The 20613-nt window shown below is 42.5% G+C and overlaps 1 protein-coding gene and 1 long non-coding RNA gene across 3 annotated transcripts in view; one reads left to right on the top strand and one right to left on the bottom strand.

Moving 5' to 3' along the window:
• Positions 1-13793, bottom strand: part of GUCY1A1 (guanylate cyclase 1 soluble subunit alpha 1) — a 49629-nt gene extending 35836 nt beyond the window's left edge. The window contains exon 1 of one of the 2 annotated variants that reach the window (XM_081332783.1): positions 13539-13793. The gene's annotated coding sequence lies outside the window, so the exon portion shown is untranslated. The remainder of the gene's footprint in view (positions 1-13538) is intronic. The other variant, XM_081332784.1, reaches the window with a different exon arrangement.
• Positions 13573-20235, top strand: LOC308670946. The gene is made up of 3 exons (XR_014027120.1): positions 13573-13800; positions 17478-17524; positions 19968-20235. It is a non-coding gene; the product is annotated as an uncharacterized lncRNA (long non-coding RNA).
• The last annotated feature ends 378 nt before the right edge of the window (positions 20236-20613 follow it).

Here is a 20613-nt window from a genome sequence, read left to right as displayed (position 1 = left end):
GGTTTGCACTCTCATATGTTCCTCTTTATTATTTTTATGAGAAAAACATATAAAGGAACTTGGCTGAGTTATATGGGCTTCCTGTTGACTTTAAAACAAATTGTTCCAAACTATCTTTATTTTCTTTTAAGATAGGCACAGCTGGGTCTATCTTCATTCAGACAGAGGGCTTGGTCTGGCCACAAGAGACCTTCCACTGGCAGCAGCACAAAAGAAGGTAACACAAAAAAGGAAGACCCTGGCTGGTAGCAGTAGTGCACAATGAGGTGGGCAGGTACGGAGTGGGTAGGTAGGCAGCCAAAAGGCAGTCATAAAGGTTGGCAGGCCTATATGAGGCCAAATTTGCTTCACATGATTGCAAGGGTGCAACAGCTAAAACTTTGAGGACTAGTCATAAGTCTCTTTGATCAGCGCCTTTATAATTTTAAATAGTGACTGAATGTCTGGTTGTTAAACAAGGACTACCTGTATTAAGTTATAAGATTTATTTTTAACGGATGTAATAAAAAATTCAAGAATTATTAACGTGCAGTCAGCATAAATTGCTCCAGATGAGGTTATGTGGGGATACAAAACATGTCTTTCTCTCATCTCTTACACATATTTTTCGTGAAAAATGTGAAACAAGGCTTACTTACGTACATTCACGCATGCATAAATTCTGCATACAGGTAGCCCTCAATTTACAACCACAATTAAGCCTAAAATTTCCATTGCTAAGCAAGACAGTTAAGTGAGTTTTACGACCTTTCTTGCCATAGCTGGCAAATGAATCTCTGCAGTTAAGATAGTAATGGTTGTTAAGTGAATCTGGCTTCCCACTGACCTTGTCAGAAGATCACAAAAGTAATCACATGATCTTGGGACACAGCAACGGTCATAAATATATGCCAGTTGCCAAGGATCCGAATTCTGATTACATGACTATGGGGATACCGCAACAGTCATAAGTATGAAAATACAGTCATAAGTCACTTTTTTCAATGACGCTATAATTTCAAACAGTCACTAAACAAATGGTTGTACAGAAAAGATCAGTTGTAAGTTGAGGACTACTTGTATACAATTTTAATTATTTATTTTTTACCGTTCTGACTTTTTACATTAACATGTCATAAAAAATAAGTTAGATATTTGCTATTAGGCATCTATTTACAATGTATTCTTGGAGAATGTATGCAAGGCTACATCTCATCCCACCTCCCATTATTTTCAAAGTGTATTAATTGTTTTTTTTTTTATTGAAAAGTTTTAAAATACAGTTTTCCTTTAGAAAACCCCCCTTCCCCCTCCCTCCTCCCCTCCCTACCTCCCCCCTATCCCCCCCTCCCCCTCTCCCTCCTCTGCCTCCCCCCCCCTACTTCCCCTCCTCCCCCCCTCCCCCCCCCGACTTCCCAGAGCAAAATACAAGGTATATATCTAAAAAGCAATCATAAACAATCATATACTAACAATTATAAACTCTAAAATCCATCACTCTCTAGCTTATATAGAGTAAACCAATCCTTAATAATACTAAATATATATAAAAAACTAAAATAAAAGAAAACTAGCGTCATTCCCATCTATGTTCTTCCACAATTCACTATTTCCTAAACATATTCTCATTTACACATCACAAGCACCTATCCCTATTAACCTCTCTAGCCAAAATAGGCTATAATAGATAGTTCTTACACAAATTAACCCACATTAACCCACAAAACTTTCTTCCTCTTCCTCTATAGTAAATTGTCCATTAATTCCAAATTAAAAATTCTATTACCATACATATCATCCCAAAACTCTTAAAAACACAACTACCACTTGACTATCAGTATGTTGTGGAAGTTCCATAGATTTCTACTAGTCCTATTTTCTTGTCTTTTTTGAGCGTTTTAAGGCAGCACGCGTCACCCTCTGTTCTCTAGGATCATCCAAAAGAGTTGCAGCTTGATCTCCTCCTGTACCATTCTCGTCTATCTGTCCATCTTCATCCTCTTGATGTTCTCCATCTCCAGATCCCTCTGCAGCTTCCAAAAGTGTTGATGGGGTTGCTTTTAAGACATTGTTGTAAAAATCATGCGCTTGCTTCACAGTACCCAAACAGTACCTTTTGCCTTCATACATGAAGCTCAACCCAACTGGGATCTCCCATCTGAACCTTATATCTCTTTGCTTGAGCTCTTGCACAAGAAATATAAAGTCCTTCCTTTTCTTTAAAATCTTTGGAGGAATTTCTTTTAGAACCAAAACTTCTTGACCAGCAATCACCACTTTAGTATCATAGGCAGCTTGTATAACTTCATCTCTAATTTCCCTTTTTACAAAATAAACCACCACATCTCTAGGCAACTTTCTCTGTTTAGCAATCCACGAGTTCACACGAAACACTTTGTCCATGCCTTGTTTTATTTCAGATGCTGGATGGTTCAATACCACCTCAAAAGCCTCAGAAACCAGCTGCTTTAAATCTTCCTTAATATTCTCTTTTAGGCCTCTAATTCTAACAGCAAACTGCATCTGGTAAAATTGAGCCAGACTCAGTTCGCTATCCATTTTGTCTTTTAAATCTTCAATTTCCAATACTTTTGCTTCTAATATAGCATTCTTTTGAGTCAGTTCTTCCACTTGGTCATCCAGCACCTCCACACATTTAGCTACTTTATGCACTGAGGACAAAATGTCTACCTTCATCTCTCTGAGTTTCTGTTCCATCCTTTCTTCCATTCTCTGCTCTAATTTCTCCAATTTCTCCTCCATCTGTGCAAATTTAACACCCATTGACTCCAAAATTAACTGGGTATGTTTTTCAAGATCCTTCGATGTCAATACATCTGGAGAATGCAACGCCTGCAGTAATGATTGTTGTTGCACCGGAGAATTTCCAGCACTCCGAAAAGTTCTAGGGGGAGGTTTAGACGCCATCTTTTACTTACAATTGTGACGCACTTTCACTTTAAGTTTTAAGCAAAGTCCATCAAGCTCGAGAGTAAAATAAAATAATCCTCTTCATCTCTTCATCATTCCCTCTTGTACTGCTCTGCCTGCTCTTTTCCTTTCATAGTCTCTCCTTCAAGCAGGGATGGTCGCAGACGCCTGGCTCTGCTCCATGAAGTCCGGAGCAGAGACGCTAGCCAGCTGGGAGCAGCCCAGGCTGCGGGGGAGTTCGATCCTTCAGCCGCCCAAGCTCCAAGCTCAGGCGGCCCCGGAGAACTCAACCCCTACCTGGGGGCTCACCCCCTCCTCTTCTCCCGAGGAGGGGGCTTCAAATTCGCCCGAACAGCTGATCGGCGCTGTTTCGGGCGAAAAATCACACAGCTGAGCGGCGGGCAGCCCGGGAAGGCTGTCTCCGGCACCGCGGAGCCGCCGGAAGTCTCAAAGTGTATTAATGACACGGAATTAACCTTATGAAAAAATAATTTCACTAAGAGTGACTTCCAATGGAATGTTATGAGTTTTGACAGTTCTGTGATTTAAGGTAATGCCCTCCAAGGAATTTTGAATAATAAAAGTTAACTGCTTTGTTACTGCTTAAGGAGGAAGAATTTTGTGATTATATCAAATGGTAGTACAGTATATGAAAGAGGGAGAAAGACAAATGGAGAAAAGAAAATGTTCCTCCTGGCTTTAAATACCAGTGAAAGAAATTGTGGTACAGTAGAAACAAAGCATACTTCGTATACATGTTTTCCACTGCAGTGGAATTCAGACAATTCAAAGAAATGTCTCCTTTGATTTTATTGTTTTCAGATAATGATCCCTTTGGCTGATAAGCCATCTCATCCTTCTCTCCAGCACCCAATTCTGTAGTCTCCTGACAGATCTGACTGACAAAACATAATGGGGGAACAATTCTTAGCACCATAATCAAAGTAATGCACAGAGATGACCACAAATTAATGCACTGAAGAATGTCCACAAATTCAAAAACCCTGGAGTTAGTTATTTTATTCATCCAGTGAAAAATACTGCTGTGTCTCTAAATAAGAATATCAAATTTGGACATTGTAAAATAAAATTTCAATAACCTTTCAGTTCAGTGGTATGTTTATTAACATTTTAGCCATTCCTGTTTGCCATGTCATTTAGTTGAACTTGACTTTGTTGCTTCTTTAAAATTTTACAAAAGGCTCCTTATTATCTATCATAAGCCATTTAAACTGCCCAGAGCTTGCTGGGAAGTAATTTTAATTTAATTTAATTTAATTTAATATTTGCATTTGTATACCGCCCTTTCCCTGAGGACTCAGGGCGGTTTACAGGGAATTAAAATCAAAACATACAAAAGTTAAAACCAATTTAAAAAGCATTAAATTCACCCTGTACATTAAAACCCCAGTTAAAATTTTCCCCTCAGCCTGGGCCCGAGAGCTCAAAGAGCCAGGTCTTCAGGCCCCGGCGGAATGATCGGAGGTCGGGAGCAGTCCTCAGCTCTACTGGCAGCTGGTTCCAGAGGGCAGGCGCTCCCACTGAGAAGGCCCTATCCCTGGGTGTCACCCGCCGGCAATCTCTCACCGGCGGAACCCTGAGCAGACCCTCCCTGTGGGAGCGCACTGGGCGAAGGGCGTTTGATGCCGGCAGCAGGTGTTCCCTCAAATAACCCGGACCCAGGCCATGTAGGGCTTTATAGGTGATAACCAGCACCTTGAATTTCACCCGGAGGGCAACCGGAAGCCAATGCAGCTCGCGGAGTAGAGGTGTTACATGGGAGTATCGGGAAACCCCCATTACAACTCGCGCGGTCGCATTCTGCACCAGTTGAAGCCTCCGAGTGGTCTTCAAGGGCAGCCCCATGTAGAGAGCGTTACAGTAGTCCAAACGGGAGGTCACAAGCGCATGAGTGACTGTGCGTAGGGCGTCTCGGTCCAGATAGGGACGCAACTGGCGCACCAGGCGAACCTGTGCAAAAGCCCCCCTGGTCACGGCTCCTATGTGATCTTCAAAATTGAGCCGTGAATCCAGGAGGACGCCCAAGTTGCGAGCCCTATCAACGGGGGGTAACACCTCACCCCCCATCATAAGTGGTGGAATAACTTGGTTAACCCGAGACGCCGATATGCACAGCCACTCAGTCTTGGCGGGATTGAGACGAAGCCTGTTTCTCCCCATCCAGACCTGGACCGCCTCCAGGCACCGGGACATCACGGAGAGGGCATCACTGGGTTGGTTCGGGGTGGAAAGAAAAAGTTGGGTATCATCAGCGTACTGGTGATACCCCACCCCAAAACCACGAATGATCTCCCCCAGCGGCTTCATGTAGATGTTGAACAGGAGGGGCGAGAGAACCGACCCCTGAGGGACTCCACAAATGAGAGACCTCGGGGCGGATCTCTGCCCTCCTGTCAACACCGACTGCGAGCGGCCCTGGAGGTAGGAGGAGAACCACCGTAGAACGGTGCCTCCCACTCCCAACCCCCTGAGACGCCGCAGCAGGATACCATGGTCGATGGTATCGAAAGCCGCTGAGAGATCTAATAGGACCAGGACAGAGGAGCAACCCCTGTCCCTAGCCCTCCAGAGATCATTCACCAGCGCGACCAATGCCGTCTCCGTGCTGTGTCCGGGCCTGAAGCCCGATTGGTACAGGTCCAGATAATCAGTTTCCTCCAGGAACAGAGGGAGCTGATGCGCCACCACACTCTCAACAACCTTCGCCAGGAAGCGAAGGTTGGAGACTGGACGATAGTTGTTTAAAACAGCCGGGTCCAAAGCAGGCTTCTTGAGGAGGGGTCTCACCACCGCCTCCTTCAAGGCGGCAGGGAAGACACCCTCCTTCAAAGAAGCAGTTATCACTGCATGGAACCAGCCTCGTGTTCCCTCCCGAGCCGCATAAGCTAGCCAGGAGGGGCACGGATCCAACAAACAGGTGGTGGAGCTCAGTCTCCCCATGATCCTGTCCACATCATCAGGGGAAACAGGGTCGAACTCAGTCCAGATAACGTGCTCAAGACCGCCTGATTCCTCCACATCAGACTCTGCCCAGTCAGAGTCCAAGCCGGTCCGGATCCGAGCGATTTTGTCCGTCAGATGATGACTAAACTCCTCGGCTCGTCCCTGCAAGGGATCCTCCCTCACCTCCTGGTTAAGGAGGGAGCGAGTCACCCTAAACAGGGCGGCCGGGCGATTATCTGCGGACGCGATAAGGGCGGCAAAGTAGTTAGACTTCACCGTCCTTATCGCCGCAAGATAAGACCTTATGAAGGTTCTTAACTGCAATCGGTCGGATTCGGATCGGCTGGATCTCCAACCGCTCTCTAGACCTCGTCTCCGACGCTTCATCTCCCGGAGCTCCACAGAGAACCATGGAGCCCAACGGGATCTGCGCCGAGTCAGAGGTCGCATGGGTACAACACAGTCGAGTGCCCTGGTGGCAGCCGTTTCCCAGGCCTCCACCAGAGCATCGACTGGGCTGTGGGTAAGGGTGATAGGTATCGGCCCAAGCGCCCTCTGGAACCGATCCGGGTCCATTAGGCGCCTGGGGCGGAACCACCTGGTCGGTTCCGCCGCCCAGCGGCGGGGGATGGCATGACGGAAAACCAGCCTCAGGAGGTGATGATCTGACCATGACAGAGGGGTGATGGACGGAGAACCCCCTCCCAGATCATCCAACCACTGTCCAGACAGGAACACCAGGTCGAGAGTATGATCCCCCTCGTGAGTAGGGCCCTCAATAACCTGGGTCAGGCCCATGGCTGTCATGGAAGCCATGAACTCCCGAGCTAACTCCGACGACCCCCCCAGTGATGGCAGGTTGAAGTCACCCAGGACTATAAGCCTGGGGAACTCCACCGCCAACCCTGAGAGGGTGTCGAGCAGCTCAGGCAGGGCTGTTGCCACACAGCTGGGCGCCAGGTATGTGAGCAACAAGCCCAACTGAACCCGAGGACCACATCTCAAGAGGAGGGATTCACTCCCGGCCATCTGGACAATGGTGGCCTCCCGGGGACACAAAGTCTCCCGAATAACCACTGCCACCCCACCACCCCTGCCCTGAGCCCGTGGCTGGTGCAGCACCCGGAAACCTGGCGGGCATAACTCGGTGAGAGGCACCCCTCCCTCCGAACCCAACCAAGTCTCCGTGATGCTACAAACAGTGAGTTAAAAAGGAGTTGGAAGGAGAAAAGTAGCGGCCCACGGGCCTAACGGCGCGCGTATAACTAAAAATCAAAAACAGCAGTGGTACATTCAGGGCAGGTGCATCTGAGATTCCTTGTATCTCATTTTGCAGCTGTCTTTCGCAGTACACTTTTCAAACTTGGAAACTGTCCTATCTGTAAACAAATCACTAATCTAAAGGACAGATTATTTATTTATTGGACTAATACTAACAGAGATGAAATGATAGAAGGTGTTGAAGCCACAGGAACCTTGGGAGGAAGTGATCATGCAATATTGGAATTCAACATTATGGAAGCACAAGCAATAGAACACAGTCAAACTAGAGTCTTGGACTTTAAGAGAGCTAATTTCAATAAACGTAGAGAGGGCTTGGGAAGGATTCCATGGATGAGAATCCTCAAGGGGAAAACAACTCAAGAAGCTTGGGAAATTTTGAAAAGTGAGATAATAATAGCCCACTCTAGCACAATACCAACAAAGAGGAAAAATAACAGCTCTCAAAAGAAACCAGGATGGCTGCATAAAGAACTCTATGACAAATTGAAAGATAAAAAGGACAAGTATAAAAAGTGGAAAGAGGGGCACATAACTAAAGCAGAATATCAGCAAATAATCCGAGCCTGCAAAGATGAAGTGAGGAAAGCTAAGGCTCAAAATGAACTAAGGTTTGCGACCAAAGTCAAAAATAACAAAAAAAAGCTTCTTTCATCATGTAAAAAACAAGAAAAAAGTGAAGGAAATGATTGGTCCATTAGTGGGGGAAAGTGGCAAGAAGGTGACAAGCAACAGGGAGAAAGCAGAACTATTTAACTCATTTTTTGCCTCTGTCTTTACACAAAGGGAAAAAACAGTCCAACCTATCAAAAACAGTACCATAAAAAATAAATTAGAAACACAAGTTAAAATAGGCAAGAAAATGATAAGTGAGCACCTATCCAGCCTAGACGAGTTCCAATCACCAGGACCAGATGAATTAAACCCCAAGGTTCTCAAGGAACTGGCAGACGTGATCTCAGAACCACTGAACTATATTTTCCAAAGATCCTGGAGCACTGGAGAACTACCAGTTCCCATCTTCAAAAAAGGTAAAAAAATAGATCCAGGAAACTACAGATCTATCAGCCTGACCTCAATACCTGGGAAGATTCTGGAAAAGATAATCAAACAACAAATCAGCAACATCTAGAGGCAAACAAAGTCATTTCTAAAAGCCAACATGGGTTTGTCAAAAACAGATCATGCCAGACAAATCCTATTGCATTCTTTAACCAAGTGACAAAATTAGTGGACCAGAGGAATGCTGTGGATATAATTTACTTGGACTTCAGTAAGGCATTTGATAACAACCTATTACTTGATAAGAAAAATGTGGGTTAGATAGTGTCACCACCAGATGGATTCGTAGCTGGCTGACCGACTGTACTCAGCATGTGGTCCTCAATGGAACTGCATCTACATGGAGGGAAGTGTGCAGTGAGGTGCCCCAGGGATCTGTTTGGGCCCAGTGCTCTTCAACATCTTCATCAACGATTTGGACGAGGGAATAGATGGGGAACGCATCAAATTTTCAGACAACACCAAGCTGGCAGGAATAGCCAACACTTCAGAATATCAGCAAATAATCCGAGCCTGCAAAGATGAAGTGAGGAAAGCTAAGGCTCAAAATGAACTAAGGTTTGCGACCAAAGTCAAAAATAACAAAAAAAAGCTTCTTTCATCATGTAAAAAACAAGAAAAAAGTGAAGGAAATGATTGGTCCATTAGTGGGGGAAAGTGGCAAGAAGGTGACAAGCAACAGGGAGAAAGCAGAACTATTTAACTCATTTTTTGCCTCTGTCTTTACACAAAGGGAAAAAACAGTCCAACCTATCAAAAACAGTACCATAAAAAATAAATTAGAAACACAAGTTAAAATAGGCAAGAAAATGATAAGTGAGCACCTATCCAGCCTAGACGAGTTCCAATCACCAGGACCAGATGAATTAAACCCCAAGGTTCTCAAGGAACTGGCAGACGTGATCTCAGAACCACTGAACTATATTTTCCAAAGATCCTGGAGCACTGGAGAACTACCAGTTCCCATCTTCAAAAAAGGTAAAAAAATAGATCCAGGAAACTACAGATCTATCAGCCTGACCTCAATACCTGGGAAGATTCTGGAAAAGATAATCAAACAACAAATCAGCAACATCTAGAGGCAAACAAAGTCATTTCTAAAAGCCAACATGGGTTTGTCAAAAACAGATCATGCCAGACAAATCCTATTGCATTCTTTAACCAAGTGACAAAATTAGTGGACCAGAGGAATGCTGTGGATATAATTTACTTGGACTTCAGTAAGGCATTTGATAACAACCTATTACTTGATAAGAAAAATGTGGGTTAGATAGTGTCACCACCAGATGGATTCGTAGCTGGCTGACCGACTGTACTCAGCATGTGGTCCTCAATGGAACTGCATCTACATGGAGGGAAGTGTGCAGTGAGGTGCCCCAGGGATCTGTTTGGGCCCAGTGCTCTTCAACATCTTCATCAACGATTTGGACGAGGGAATAGATGGGGAACGCATCAAATTTTCAGACAACACCAAGCTGGCAGGAATAGCCAACACTTCAGAAGATAGGTTTAAGATTCAGGAGGATCTGAACAAACTGGAACACTGGGCGCTATCTAACAAAATGAAATTCAATGGTGAAAAAGGTAAAGTTATACATTTAGGCAAGAAAACCGAATGTACAGGTATAGGGGGTACCTTGCTCAATAGTAGTAACTGTGAGAGGGATCTCGGAGCCCTAGTGGACAATCGCTTAGATATGAGCCAGCAGTGTGCTGCATCTGTCACAAAAGCCAACACAGTGCTAGCCTGCATTGACAGAGAGATAGAATCAAGATCACGCCAAGTGTTAATATCACTTTACAATGCCTTGGTCACTTGGAATACTGCATTCAGTTTTGGTCAGCACGATGTAAAAAAGATGTTGAGACTCTAGAAATAGTGCAGAGAAGAGCAACAGATGATGTCTGGAGGCTAAAATATATGAGGAACAGTTGCTGGAATTGGGTATGTCTAGTTTAATGAAGAGAAAGATGAGGGGGGACAGGACAGCAGTGTTCCAATATCCCAGGGGCTGCCACAAGGAAGAGGAAGTCAAGCTATTCTCCAAAGCACCTGAAGGCAGGACAAGAAGCAATGGATGGAAACTAATCAAGGAGAGAAGCAACCTAGAACTAACGAGAAACTTCCTGACAGTTAGAACAATTAATCAGTGGGACAACCTGCCTCAAGAAGTAGTGAATGCTCCAGGAAGAGACTGGACAGCCATTTGTCTGAAATGGTATATGGTTTCCTCCCCAAGCAGGGGGTTGGACTAGATGACCTCCAAGGTCCCTGCCAACTTCATCATCATCATCATTATACATATTTTTCTATAATCTATATGATCAAGTCTATTTCATCAAGATGAAAGGTATTATTCTCTCCACTAGCCTTGCAGTGCCTGTCAAAAGGTAGTTATGAATAACATGCATGTAACAGATGACAAGGTAACAAATCATAAGGAAGCATAATAAAGTTGCAAAAATTCTTATGGTATTGTGGGAAGTCAGCCCCCCAGAGAAAGAAATATTAAAAGGGCAGGAAAATATATTTCCTCAAAGAGGCAGAAAAGCATGGCCAGTTTTCTTAATAGCCCCAAGTCTCCCTCCCCCAAGCAGAAACCAGCTCTATAGAAATGCAGATGTAAACCCTCCAGGAAGGTTGGAGGCCCCCAGCTACAAGATTAAGAAGATAAAGACACCTAAAATCTACCCCACCCAAAGTCTAAGACAGGACATAATAGGATTAACCCACAGATGCCAAAGGGACACAGGTCAAAATACCTGATGCAGGAAATACAAAGCCCCAAACAGGAACAGGAACCAATTCAAGAGCCCCAGAGGGTATAAAAACCCACTGCCTACATGTGCTCTCTCTCTTTTTTCCAGAGCCATCTTCCTGTCTGGCTCTCCTCTTCAATAAACTATAACCTTCTTTCTAAAGCAGTTGCCATGTTGTTTATCCCCGGCTTTGACTGAACCATGATGAAGACTTTTCCTTTAACAGTATATTTAAATGTTGGATGCATTGTACCACATGCTTTTTTATTATCCAGCACCAATTTTTAAATGCATTTAGTAAAGCTCGTAGTTATACCACAATAAATTTACCAACTATTCAGTTGCATCTAAATTTCAACCAATAATGTAATTTTAAACAACTGAAGTAAAAAAGTGGTTAAAAATTAGAAACAAATACATAATGCTTAGCTTTCACTTTTCCTTCCTCCCAATAATTAAAAATTCAAATAGCAAACATAGCACTGAAATCCTTGCTACACATAAACATCTATGCAAAATATTGCAATCTGATGTCTTAATGATCAACCAAAATGATTTAAACTAATGCACAACTTATAAACAAGCCTTTCAAAGGAAACATCCTATTAAAATAAATCCATAATCAATCTACTAGGCATAGCAAATTTTAATCAAAATATTATTTTATAAGCTTATGGAAAACAACAGTTATGACTCTATAAAATCATTTGTAAACAAATGAAACCAAGCTACAGTGGAAAACAAACTGCTTTTTGTAAAATTCAATTATTTTTGTAGCTATTCATTCCACCAATCAAAGCTTGAAATAAAAGATTTTTTAAGAAACTGAAAAACCAAAGACTAATTTTGTACAACAAAATTTATCTAATATTCTACTAAAAATGTTGCTGTGACTGATAAAATTTTAGAATATAAATAAAATGTAAAAATATATATTAAAATATGAGAAAACATAAAATACCTAACCTATTTTTTTATTTAAATGCATCTTGTGCTACAATTATATTTGGAGCCAAAATATTTAGAAATAGGTGTTTATATGGCTGCAAGTTATTGTTTCCGCTATTCATTAAAATGATTGTACAAATCAATGATAAATCAGTTAAAAAACAGAGCAGCCCCAATTGGTCTTTCACTTTTAATAGTTGTTTGATGAACAAAATTCCAAAAGTGAAGCTACTGGTAGCCTTCAAAGCTTTGGAATTCCCTTTTGCTTGAAGACAGGTGCCTGATACAATAGCCATATTTTCCTGAGAGAGATTTTTCTGGGAAACTGATTTCCTTCACATTTCATAATACTATGTGATTGATTTTATCTTTTTCTCATTAAATATCACATTAAATGTCATTCATATATTTCAGGCTTTAATTGATAATATATATTTATTTACCTATACTATATATATACAAAAAAGCAGTGTAGAGAAATAATATTAATTTGGAAGAAATCCATAAACCCAATTCTTACCCAGCCATTCAGCTGAGCAGATGATCTGGCTGGTCAATACCCTGCAGCCTAATCTGATCCACCATTTTATTACAAGAATAAAAAGGACAAGGCAAATCTTACAAATCCTCCTAAATTCAGAGGCAGGCTAAAAAGCAATCGGTCAATTTAGTACTATACACGTCTTATGGGAATCAGTCTTATGAGGTGGGTAACAGACTCCTCTTCTTCATCAGCGAAGAAAGCCACTTTTAGAGGCACAGATACAGTTCAGGGGTCACTGAAAAACTTGGGAACCGTCAATCGTCAAGGAACGCCAGAAGGGGTGGCGGGCTGCAGCCTTCGCATCAATTTAGAAGGGGCTCTGCTCGCTTGGTTCCCACGAACCTGCCCCGCTGCCGGTTCCTGGAAGCCCTGACCTCGAGGCCTCGTTCCCGGCCGTTTCCCCTCGGCTGCGCGACCCGTGGGAAAACCAGAGGCGCGCTCGAGGGGGAGGAGGAGAAGCGTGGGGGGGGGGCGCTGGGGGATTTTGCAGCAGCGGCAGCGGTTTTGGACCGAGAGCGGCTCGCAGAATGGGCGCCCGGATGTGGCAAAGGGAAATCGCGACAGCTCCTTCCAAGAGAGGCGGGGGGTTGGGGGTGGGCAGAGGCTCTAGCTACGTTGCCACCTGTAACTGCAACTCAAAGAAGCCATTGCTGCTACTTCGTGGAACACTCTCTGGGATGGAAGGACCAAAAAAAAAAAAGACGCCGAAGAAAACGTCCGTGGGATTTACAGAGGCAAATAAGGAACATCCCCACCATCTCCCTCGATTTCCCCCTGCCTTTCTCACACCGCCTGCCTCGGGTGGATGATGCCCGGAGAAAGTATTTCAGTGAAACCAATCATTAAAGTAGAAGCGAGGAAGAAGGTGGGAGGCGACGCCAGCAGTGGAAACGAAAAAGGCGCCGCCGATTACCCAAGCGAGGCGGCAAAGAGCGAACAAAGATAAGGTGGCAGCTTCCGCGCGAGCAGTTTTACCCCTTCCCCCACCGGACCTCGCCTGCGGTCCAGAAACCCTTCTCGGCTAGTCTGGCGCTTTTCTTCTCGAAACTATGCTGGCGAGCGCAGTCACCTGTAAATATCGCCTCGGGAAGGGAGAGAAACATTCCAGACGGAGAGACAGTTTGCGGTCGGTCCGGGCAGTGCTCGCTTCCACTCTCCGCGGCCCCGCCGCCGCCGCCGCCCAGCCGCGGTCTTCGAAGGACGGCGAGGGCAAGGAATCGCAGTCGCGCTTCCCAGCCGACCAGCCTTTTCCCAGCTAACTCATGTTCGAAACGTGCGTTTGGACAGCTGGCGTCAGCCGTTTCTTCTGGCCTCTCCCCAGCGGTTTTTCTGTGTGTGTTTGTGTGTGTGTGTGTGTGTGTCCAATCAGCAAGCGCCTAATCTAGAACTCGAGCGGCGGAAAGGGGAACGGGTGCGGGAAAAGCCGCACAAAAAAGGAAAAAGGAGGAGGAGAGAGTCGTTGATTCGCCAGTATGAGCGGCTCCCTGCCAAATCCCCGTTAGATCCTTCGAGTGGTAGCCAGACGGAGTAAAGATCTTTGTGATGAAAGGCATAAGCATCATCTGAACTATTGCACCCTCAAGCAAAATGTAGCTCCCAACCCATAATATCAGAATTATGGAAAAGGAGCCTATTGCCTTTGGGCTTAGTCGGTTTCCCTAGAACCTCTTTTCTCCAGGACAGGCTTAGTTTACCCACAATTGCTGGGGAGCCAGCGAAAGAGCCCAGAAGAATAAACAAAAGAGAGGAAAAACACGAGAGGCAAAAAATAGGGTACAAATGAATAAATGGGGAATTGATACGATTAATAGAAATTAAGGCTGTTCAGTATTTTGTTGATTAATTGTAAATACCCGAGTATGCTGTTTTTTTAGTATTTAGTTCTAAATAGAATGTCAAACAATAGTAAAGGTAAAGGTTCCCCCGCACATGCGTGCTAGTCATTTCCAACTCTAGGGGCCGGTGCTCATCTCCGTTTCAAAGCCGAAGAGCCAGCACTTGTCCGAGGACATCTCCATGGTCATGTGGCCGGCATGACTAGATGCCAAAGGCACATGGAACGCTGTTACCTTCCTACCGGAGTGGTCCCTATTTTTCTACTTGCATTTTTACATGCTTTCGAACTGCTAGGTTGGCAGAAGCTGGGACGAGTAACAGGCGCTCACTCTGTTACGCGGCACTCGGGATTCGACCCACCAAACTGCCGACCTTCTGATCGACAAGTAGGATAGTGTAAAATTTAAGAAACTCCATAAAACTTAAATTATAGAGAAACTATAATTTTGAAGATGGTACAAAGCTACATATAAAATTGTAATATAGAAATAATCTTCAAATTGAGTTAAATTTTTGGCAGATTTATTTATAAGATACCAAATTATTTTGGACATTGAACCATGTCTTATAGTTCAGGTAGTCTTTATACAGAGATCAAAACTCCTTTCCAAGAAATAAAGTGTACTGTTGCAGCAGTTAGCATGATCAAGTTTGGAATATATACTGTTTTCCCCAAAATAACATCTGTCCCCAAAATAAGCCTAGCTTGATATTTACACATGCGCCCAATATAAGCCTTACCCCAAAAATAAGCCTTAGTTTTGGGGCAAGACACATGCATAAAAATCAAGCTAGGGCAGGGATTGGGGGTGCAGCTGCCCTACGCGCCCCGTACTTGCTTACCTTAGGACCCTTGCAGCCAGGCCTCCCACGCCCCGCCACCTATCATGCTGTAGTTTGAGTTCTGCGGCTGCTGGCGGCCACATGCCATGTGGCGCATTGCTCCTGCCACAAGCAGCGGCAGTGGTGCAATCAGCACAATTAGCCATGTGGCTTCTTGCTATGAGCAGTGGCAGCAGCATGATCAGCACAAGCCATGTGGCATTTTGTTGCAAGCAGCAGCAGCGGTGTGATCACAACGAACCATGAGGCTTCTTGTGAGCGGTGGCAGCAGTGTGATGTGCCACATGGCATGCAGCCACAAGCAAACACAGAGGAACTCAGCGCGACAGGTGTCGGGGCGTGGGAGGCCTGGCTGCAGCGGTCTTAAGCGGGTGAGACATCCCCCCAGAATAAGACCCGGTGCCTCTTGGAGGGAAAAAAATATAAGACTGGACTGGGTCTTATTTTGGGGAAAACATGGGTATGTATTGTGGAAATATATGATTTAGTAAAGCTGAATACACTGGGGGTTGAAATAAAATTCACAATTATTGTACTAAGGAAACTGAAACATACACTAAACTGAGCAGATTTCTCATCTTCCTATGAATCAAACTGAGGGGTGGGGGAGAATTTTGGGTGGATTCTTCTTTCAGCAACCCTTAATCTGTTATTGTTCAGGGCTTACTTTAAAAAGCTTTCAGCCTTACATGTCTTCCTAAGCATCAGATAATTCTTGCTGAAATAATTTGTTTATAGATTTTTATATTGGGATTTTTTAATTGTATTTTTTATCTTTCTTATTTTATGTGCTATTTATTGTGTTAAGAATAAGAGCAGACTATATTTATTCTATCATTCCACTATTTATAACAATATCAAAAATGAGGCTTGTACTAGCAAATATAGATGCTGGGAAGTGATCTCTCGGTTGGCTACATTTGGACTTAAAGGTTTGTAGAATTTCTAAATTCTAATTTTCCATTTCTCGTACTACATGGGTAGTTTATTCTGTGATAAAATGCTGGCTATGCCTGTGAAATAAAGGTGGATAATTACAAAACTCTTCCATTCTAATAATGCATGTGGCCTGCATGTCTATATGCATGTGTTCCACATTTAAGCTTTTTTTAAGTTTGCGGACTGCAACAAAAATCATTTAAAAAGAGAAATCTTGTTTTTATTTTTGTTTTTTGGTAGACATTAGTTCAGCAGAAAATACTCCTAATAAAAGAAGCATGAACCAGGCAGAGTATTTTTGTCATATATTTGACTTTTTCTCAGCTTTAACCAAATCGATTTTAGTTGAACTAAGAAACACACATTTTCACACTTCCTAGCGCAATATAAATATAAGTTGACAGCAGATCTTTGCAGCACAAAGATCTTTGGTGTTCAGAGTACTGTAAAGTATTTTAATAAAATATTGTTTTATCATTTTAGTACCCATAGAATATTCAGAGATACATTTAGAGTAAACACAAAAACACTTTATGACATTCAATAGGCCATTTAAAAAATATATTCTGAATCCCAATCTAACCAGCTGCTTAACCCATTTCCTTTGCATTTCTTTCCTCCTTAGCTAAACTGTGGAGCCAACCTCTTTAATTTCTAAACAGAACACGCCCCTCCCCCAAACTGTTTTTCTTTTTTCTCTGGGCACCATTTGAATAGAGTTAGTGCTGGAAAAAGGATAGATAGATAGATAGATAGATAGATAGATAGATAGATAGATAGATAGATAGATAGATAGATAGATAGATAGATAGATAGATAGATAGGATGGATAAAGACAGATGACAGATATAGTATATAGATTTAGCCTAAAATAGGGAAGTGAATTCTGTATGATCATATCTTTTCGATTGTATGTTGGAAAACAGGTTCAACTGCATAAAGTTAACTGCACAACTAACATCAGGTTCTACAAACTGATGTACCATAGTCTCATCTATGAAATTAACTATTGTACCAGTCTAAAGAGTGGAGAACTGTAGTTTTATGCCCAAGGGCCTGTAAAGCATACTTGGTATAGTAAAATCCAATTGCATGTGAACTGTTGAACTATTTTTAATTATCTGAGAATCCCCCTGCAGAGCTGTTGGGAGGCGAGCTTACAAGGCTTTCTGAAGATGAGTCTTTGAAGCAATCCAGGCATTTACTCATGTGGTGACTGCAGTTCCAGTTCGAGATGCAACACTTTCCAGTTATTTCAGAGTAATTAATCTTAGCAGGACAAGTCATGGCTAGGAGTTCTGGAGTTCCATAGTAAAGCCTAAATTGCATTTTTTTCCTTCTGTTTTTAATGCTGCAAACAAACATCTCTTTATCCTTTCTATTTCCATAGGTTCAATGCTGCTATAATCCAAGGAAGCTGTTTGTATGTATATGTGTGTGAGTACGGCAACAAAAGACTACAAAACATCTTCTCTTTATTGTTTCATCCATGCCTTAATTCTTCAGATCACCAGATGATTAACACACAACACTGAAACAATACTTAAAAATTACATGTTATACTTTGTCTTATTAATTCATCTCTCAGGTCATCAGAAAATCCTTTCTGAAACTGGTCAATCAGGTTAAAATCATTCTAATGCACATCTCTGGCAGACACTGGAAATCAACTATATTTTCATGAAGTTGATGATGTCTTTGCTTCAGCTTGCAAATCACCCAATTTGCTATTATTCTCCGAATTAAATCACCAAAAGCAGCTATACATTTTTTCATAAGTTGTGATACTTATCCAACAATGCATCATTTCCCTCAATGAAGGGCATAACTTATCTGGCTGCCCTTTCTTTCAGCAGACTAAAAGTAAAGGCAAGTTTGGGATTTGTAGGAAATTCTACTGGCTAGGGCTAGGCTGACATAAACCATTCATACTATGTTAGTGAAGTCAGGAACTGATCCGGGAGACTGGAGCAAAACCTGTTGGGTAGAAAGTTGTGGAACCACTACTGGGTGAGGTAAGCCTTGCCTCAATCGCTGCACCATGCCATTGCCATTGTTCAGGTTTGTTATTTGCCTACATGATGATGTAACAATATTTCAGCAACTTGTTCTAAGGACAGCGGGAAATAGAATTAAAATGAATTAAATTAATTAATAGCCCAACAAATTAAAACAAAGTTTAAAAACTTAAAACCCCTCAGTCCAGGCCAGATAGATCAAAGAACCAGGTTTTCAGGTCCCAGCGAAACGAACAAAGGTCGGGGGCGGTCTGGAGTTCCACAGGCAGATCATTCCATAGGGCAGGCACGCCCACAGAGAACGCCCTCCCTCTGGGGATCACCCGCCGGCACTCCCTGACCGGCGGCACCCTAAGGAGGCCCTCCCTATGGGAGCACACAGGACGATGGGAAGTTGATGCTGGCAGCAGATGCTCCCTAAGATAATCCGGGCCCATGCCATTTAGGGCTTTATAGGTCATCACCAGCACCTTGAATCTCACCCGGAGGGCAACCGGAAGCCAATGCAGCTCGCGGAGAAGAGGCGTTACACAGGAGTATCGGGAGACTCCCATCACAACTCGCGCGGCTGCATTCTGCACCAGCTGAAGCCTCCGAGTGGTCCTCAAGGGCAGCCCCATGTAGAAAGTGTTGCAGTAGTCTAACTTTCTACATTGTATTTTCTGTTATATATTTTTTACTTTTACAACATCCAGCTTCTTGGCTCAATTGAAACTGTATAAACCAAAAGGACAATTACTCATGAAATGTCTCCTTTTTACAAGCATCTGGATCCATTCTTCACTTTATGAGAAAACTGTCTGTGTTGAGTTTATTTTCAAAACCCATTCAGTATAAAAAGATATACAACTATTTCTTATTCAGAAGGCTGAATCATTCATTGACTAACATTTGATGGTTGACATTTTGCAGTTATTCTCCTCTAAGATGAAAGTGATAACTTCTTAACTGATTGCAAGCTAGAAGTATTTTCATATAATTATTAGAAAAACAGTAATATATCAAATTAATTCATCAATGTACATTTTCCACAAATTCCAGTTAGTAAAGTATTAAGGTATAGGACACCTATCATTAAATCATACTTTTAATAGGTTCCATAAGTTTCATTTCCAGAAATATATCCGAACCTGAATAAAACTATCCTCCAAGTAATTACTAATTTAACAGTTACGCTTTTGGCTATCAATATTTGCTGACTCTGTTCAGCAAAAACTAATTCTGGTAATTTTAATGCTGCTTAAAACATTCTAATATGAAGTATGCAATTGTCTAATTAGTTGAAAAACATGATTTTATTTAATTGTGGATATTGTAGTCTGCTACAGACTTATAATAGGCTGCATTATATTTGCTAGCTTTTGCATTCTATTTACACATCTACCTCATCCATTTCCCTATCCTTATCTGGTTTGCTTATGTATCCATTTTCGGGGCCTGCCGTTCTGTGTTTGCTTGGGGAACTATTATCTGCTTTGCTCTGCTCTGTGTGAAAGGCCTCCCTCTAGGTGAGAGGAATGTGGCCTGAAAACATCTGCCTTCTCTCCAGACAACGGAACCTGGGACCGTTGGGAAACGAAACCAAGAGAGACCTTGAGAAGCCCCCTGAAACTTCAGCTTCTCATAATACGGTGGATTGGATGGAATTCAACCAGATGGTTGGACACTGGGGGGAGGAGTTGTGAAATGCCTTTCTGATGTAATCCTTTACGCGCCAAATCTCAGACCTCGCTTAGCTCTCTTGCCATCACTAACTCTCAATAAAAAGTTCCTTTTGAGACAATGCTTGTTTCAAGAGTTCTGCTTTCTTGGGAGATCTAGGTCCTTACACTAACTACAGCTTTTTGTCATGGTTCCGATAGATGAGACCAGTAAAAACAGAACTCCAAGGCAAGAGGTTTCCTTAAAGGACATATTTATGGACTACAAAGTATCGGCATGATCAAAAGTGAAACCGAGATTGAAGTTCCCTCCCAAAGGTTACAATGTTGCAAAGTTGAACTTCCCACCCCATGTAAAGTTCATGAATCTTGGGGGAATGCTGATTCAGATTGATAACATTGTAAATTTTTATGCACCAAAATTTAAAATTGGTGTATTGTTTTGCTGTAAATAACATTGCCAAGCATTAAATTGATTACCAAAAATAGTGTTAGTATTTTTATAAGAACAGCAATTTTTTTCTGAAGAAATACATCCTAAGTATAAAACACATCAGGATATTTCATATTTTAGTACTGTAGAGAATAAAACCATTGACTGGGTGGAATTCAAAGCTAGGATCACCTGTTTCTAGATTTATTCTAAATCTGCTTTTATTCATATTGTATATGTATGTAGTATGTATGCATAGTGTTTTGGAACTTTGTGATCCAATCTTTGTTTATTGAGGCCAATGCAGGAGTTCACCCCAATCTCATGAAATATCCCTCTTCTGCACATTTCATAAGCAATCTATCAATTCCATTATTCAGATCAATGAATAATATGGGCACATCCTTGAAGAAC

The sequence above is a fragment of the Vipera berus genome (assembly GCF_964194415.1).
Source record: "Vipera berus genome assembly, chromosome: 7".
Classification (NCBI taxonomy): Eukaryota; Metazoa; Chordata; class Lepidosauria; order Squamata; family Viperidae; genus Vipera; species Vipera berus.
Note: the sequence above shows the minus strand (reverse complement) of the source record. Positions and strands in the feature narration are given on the sequence as shown.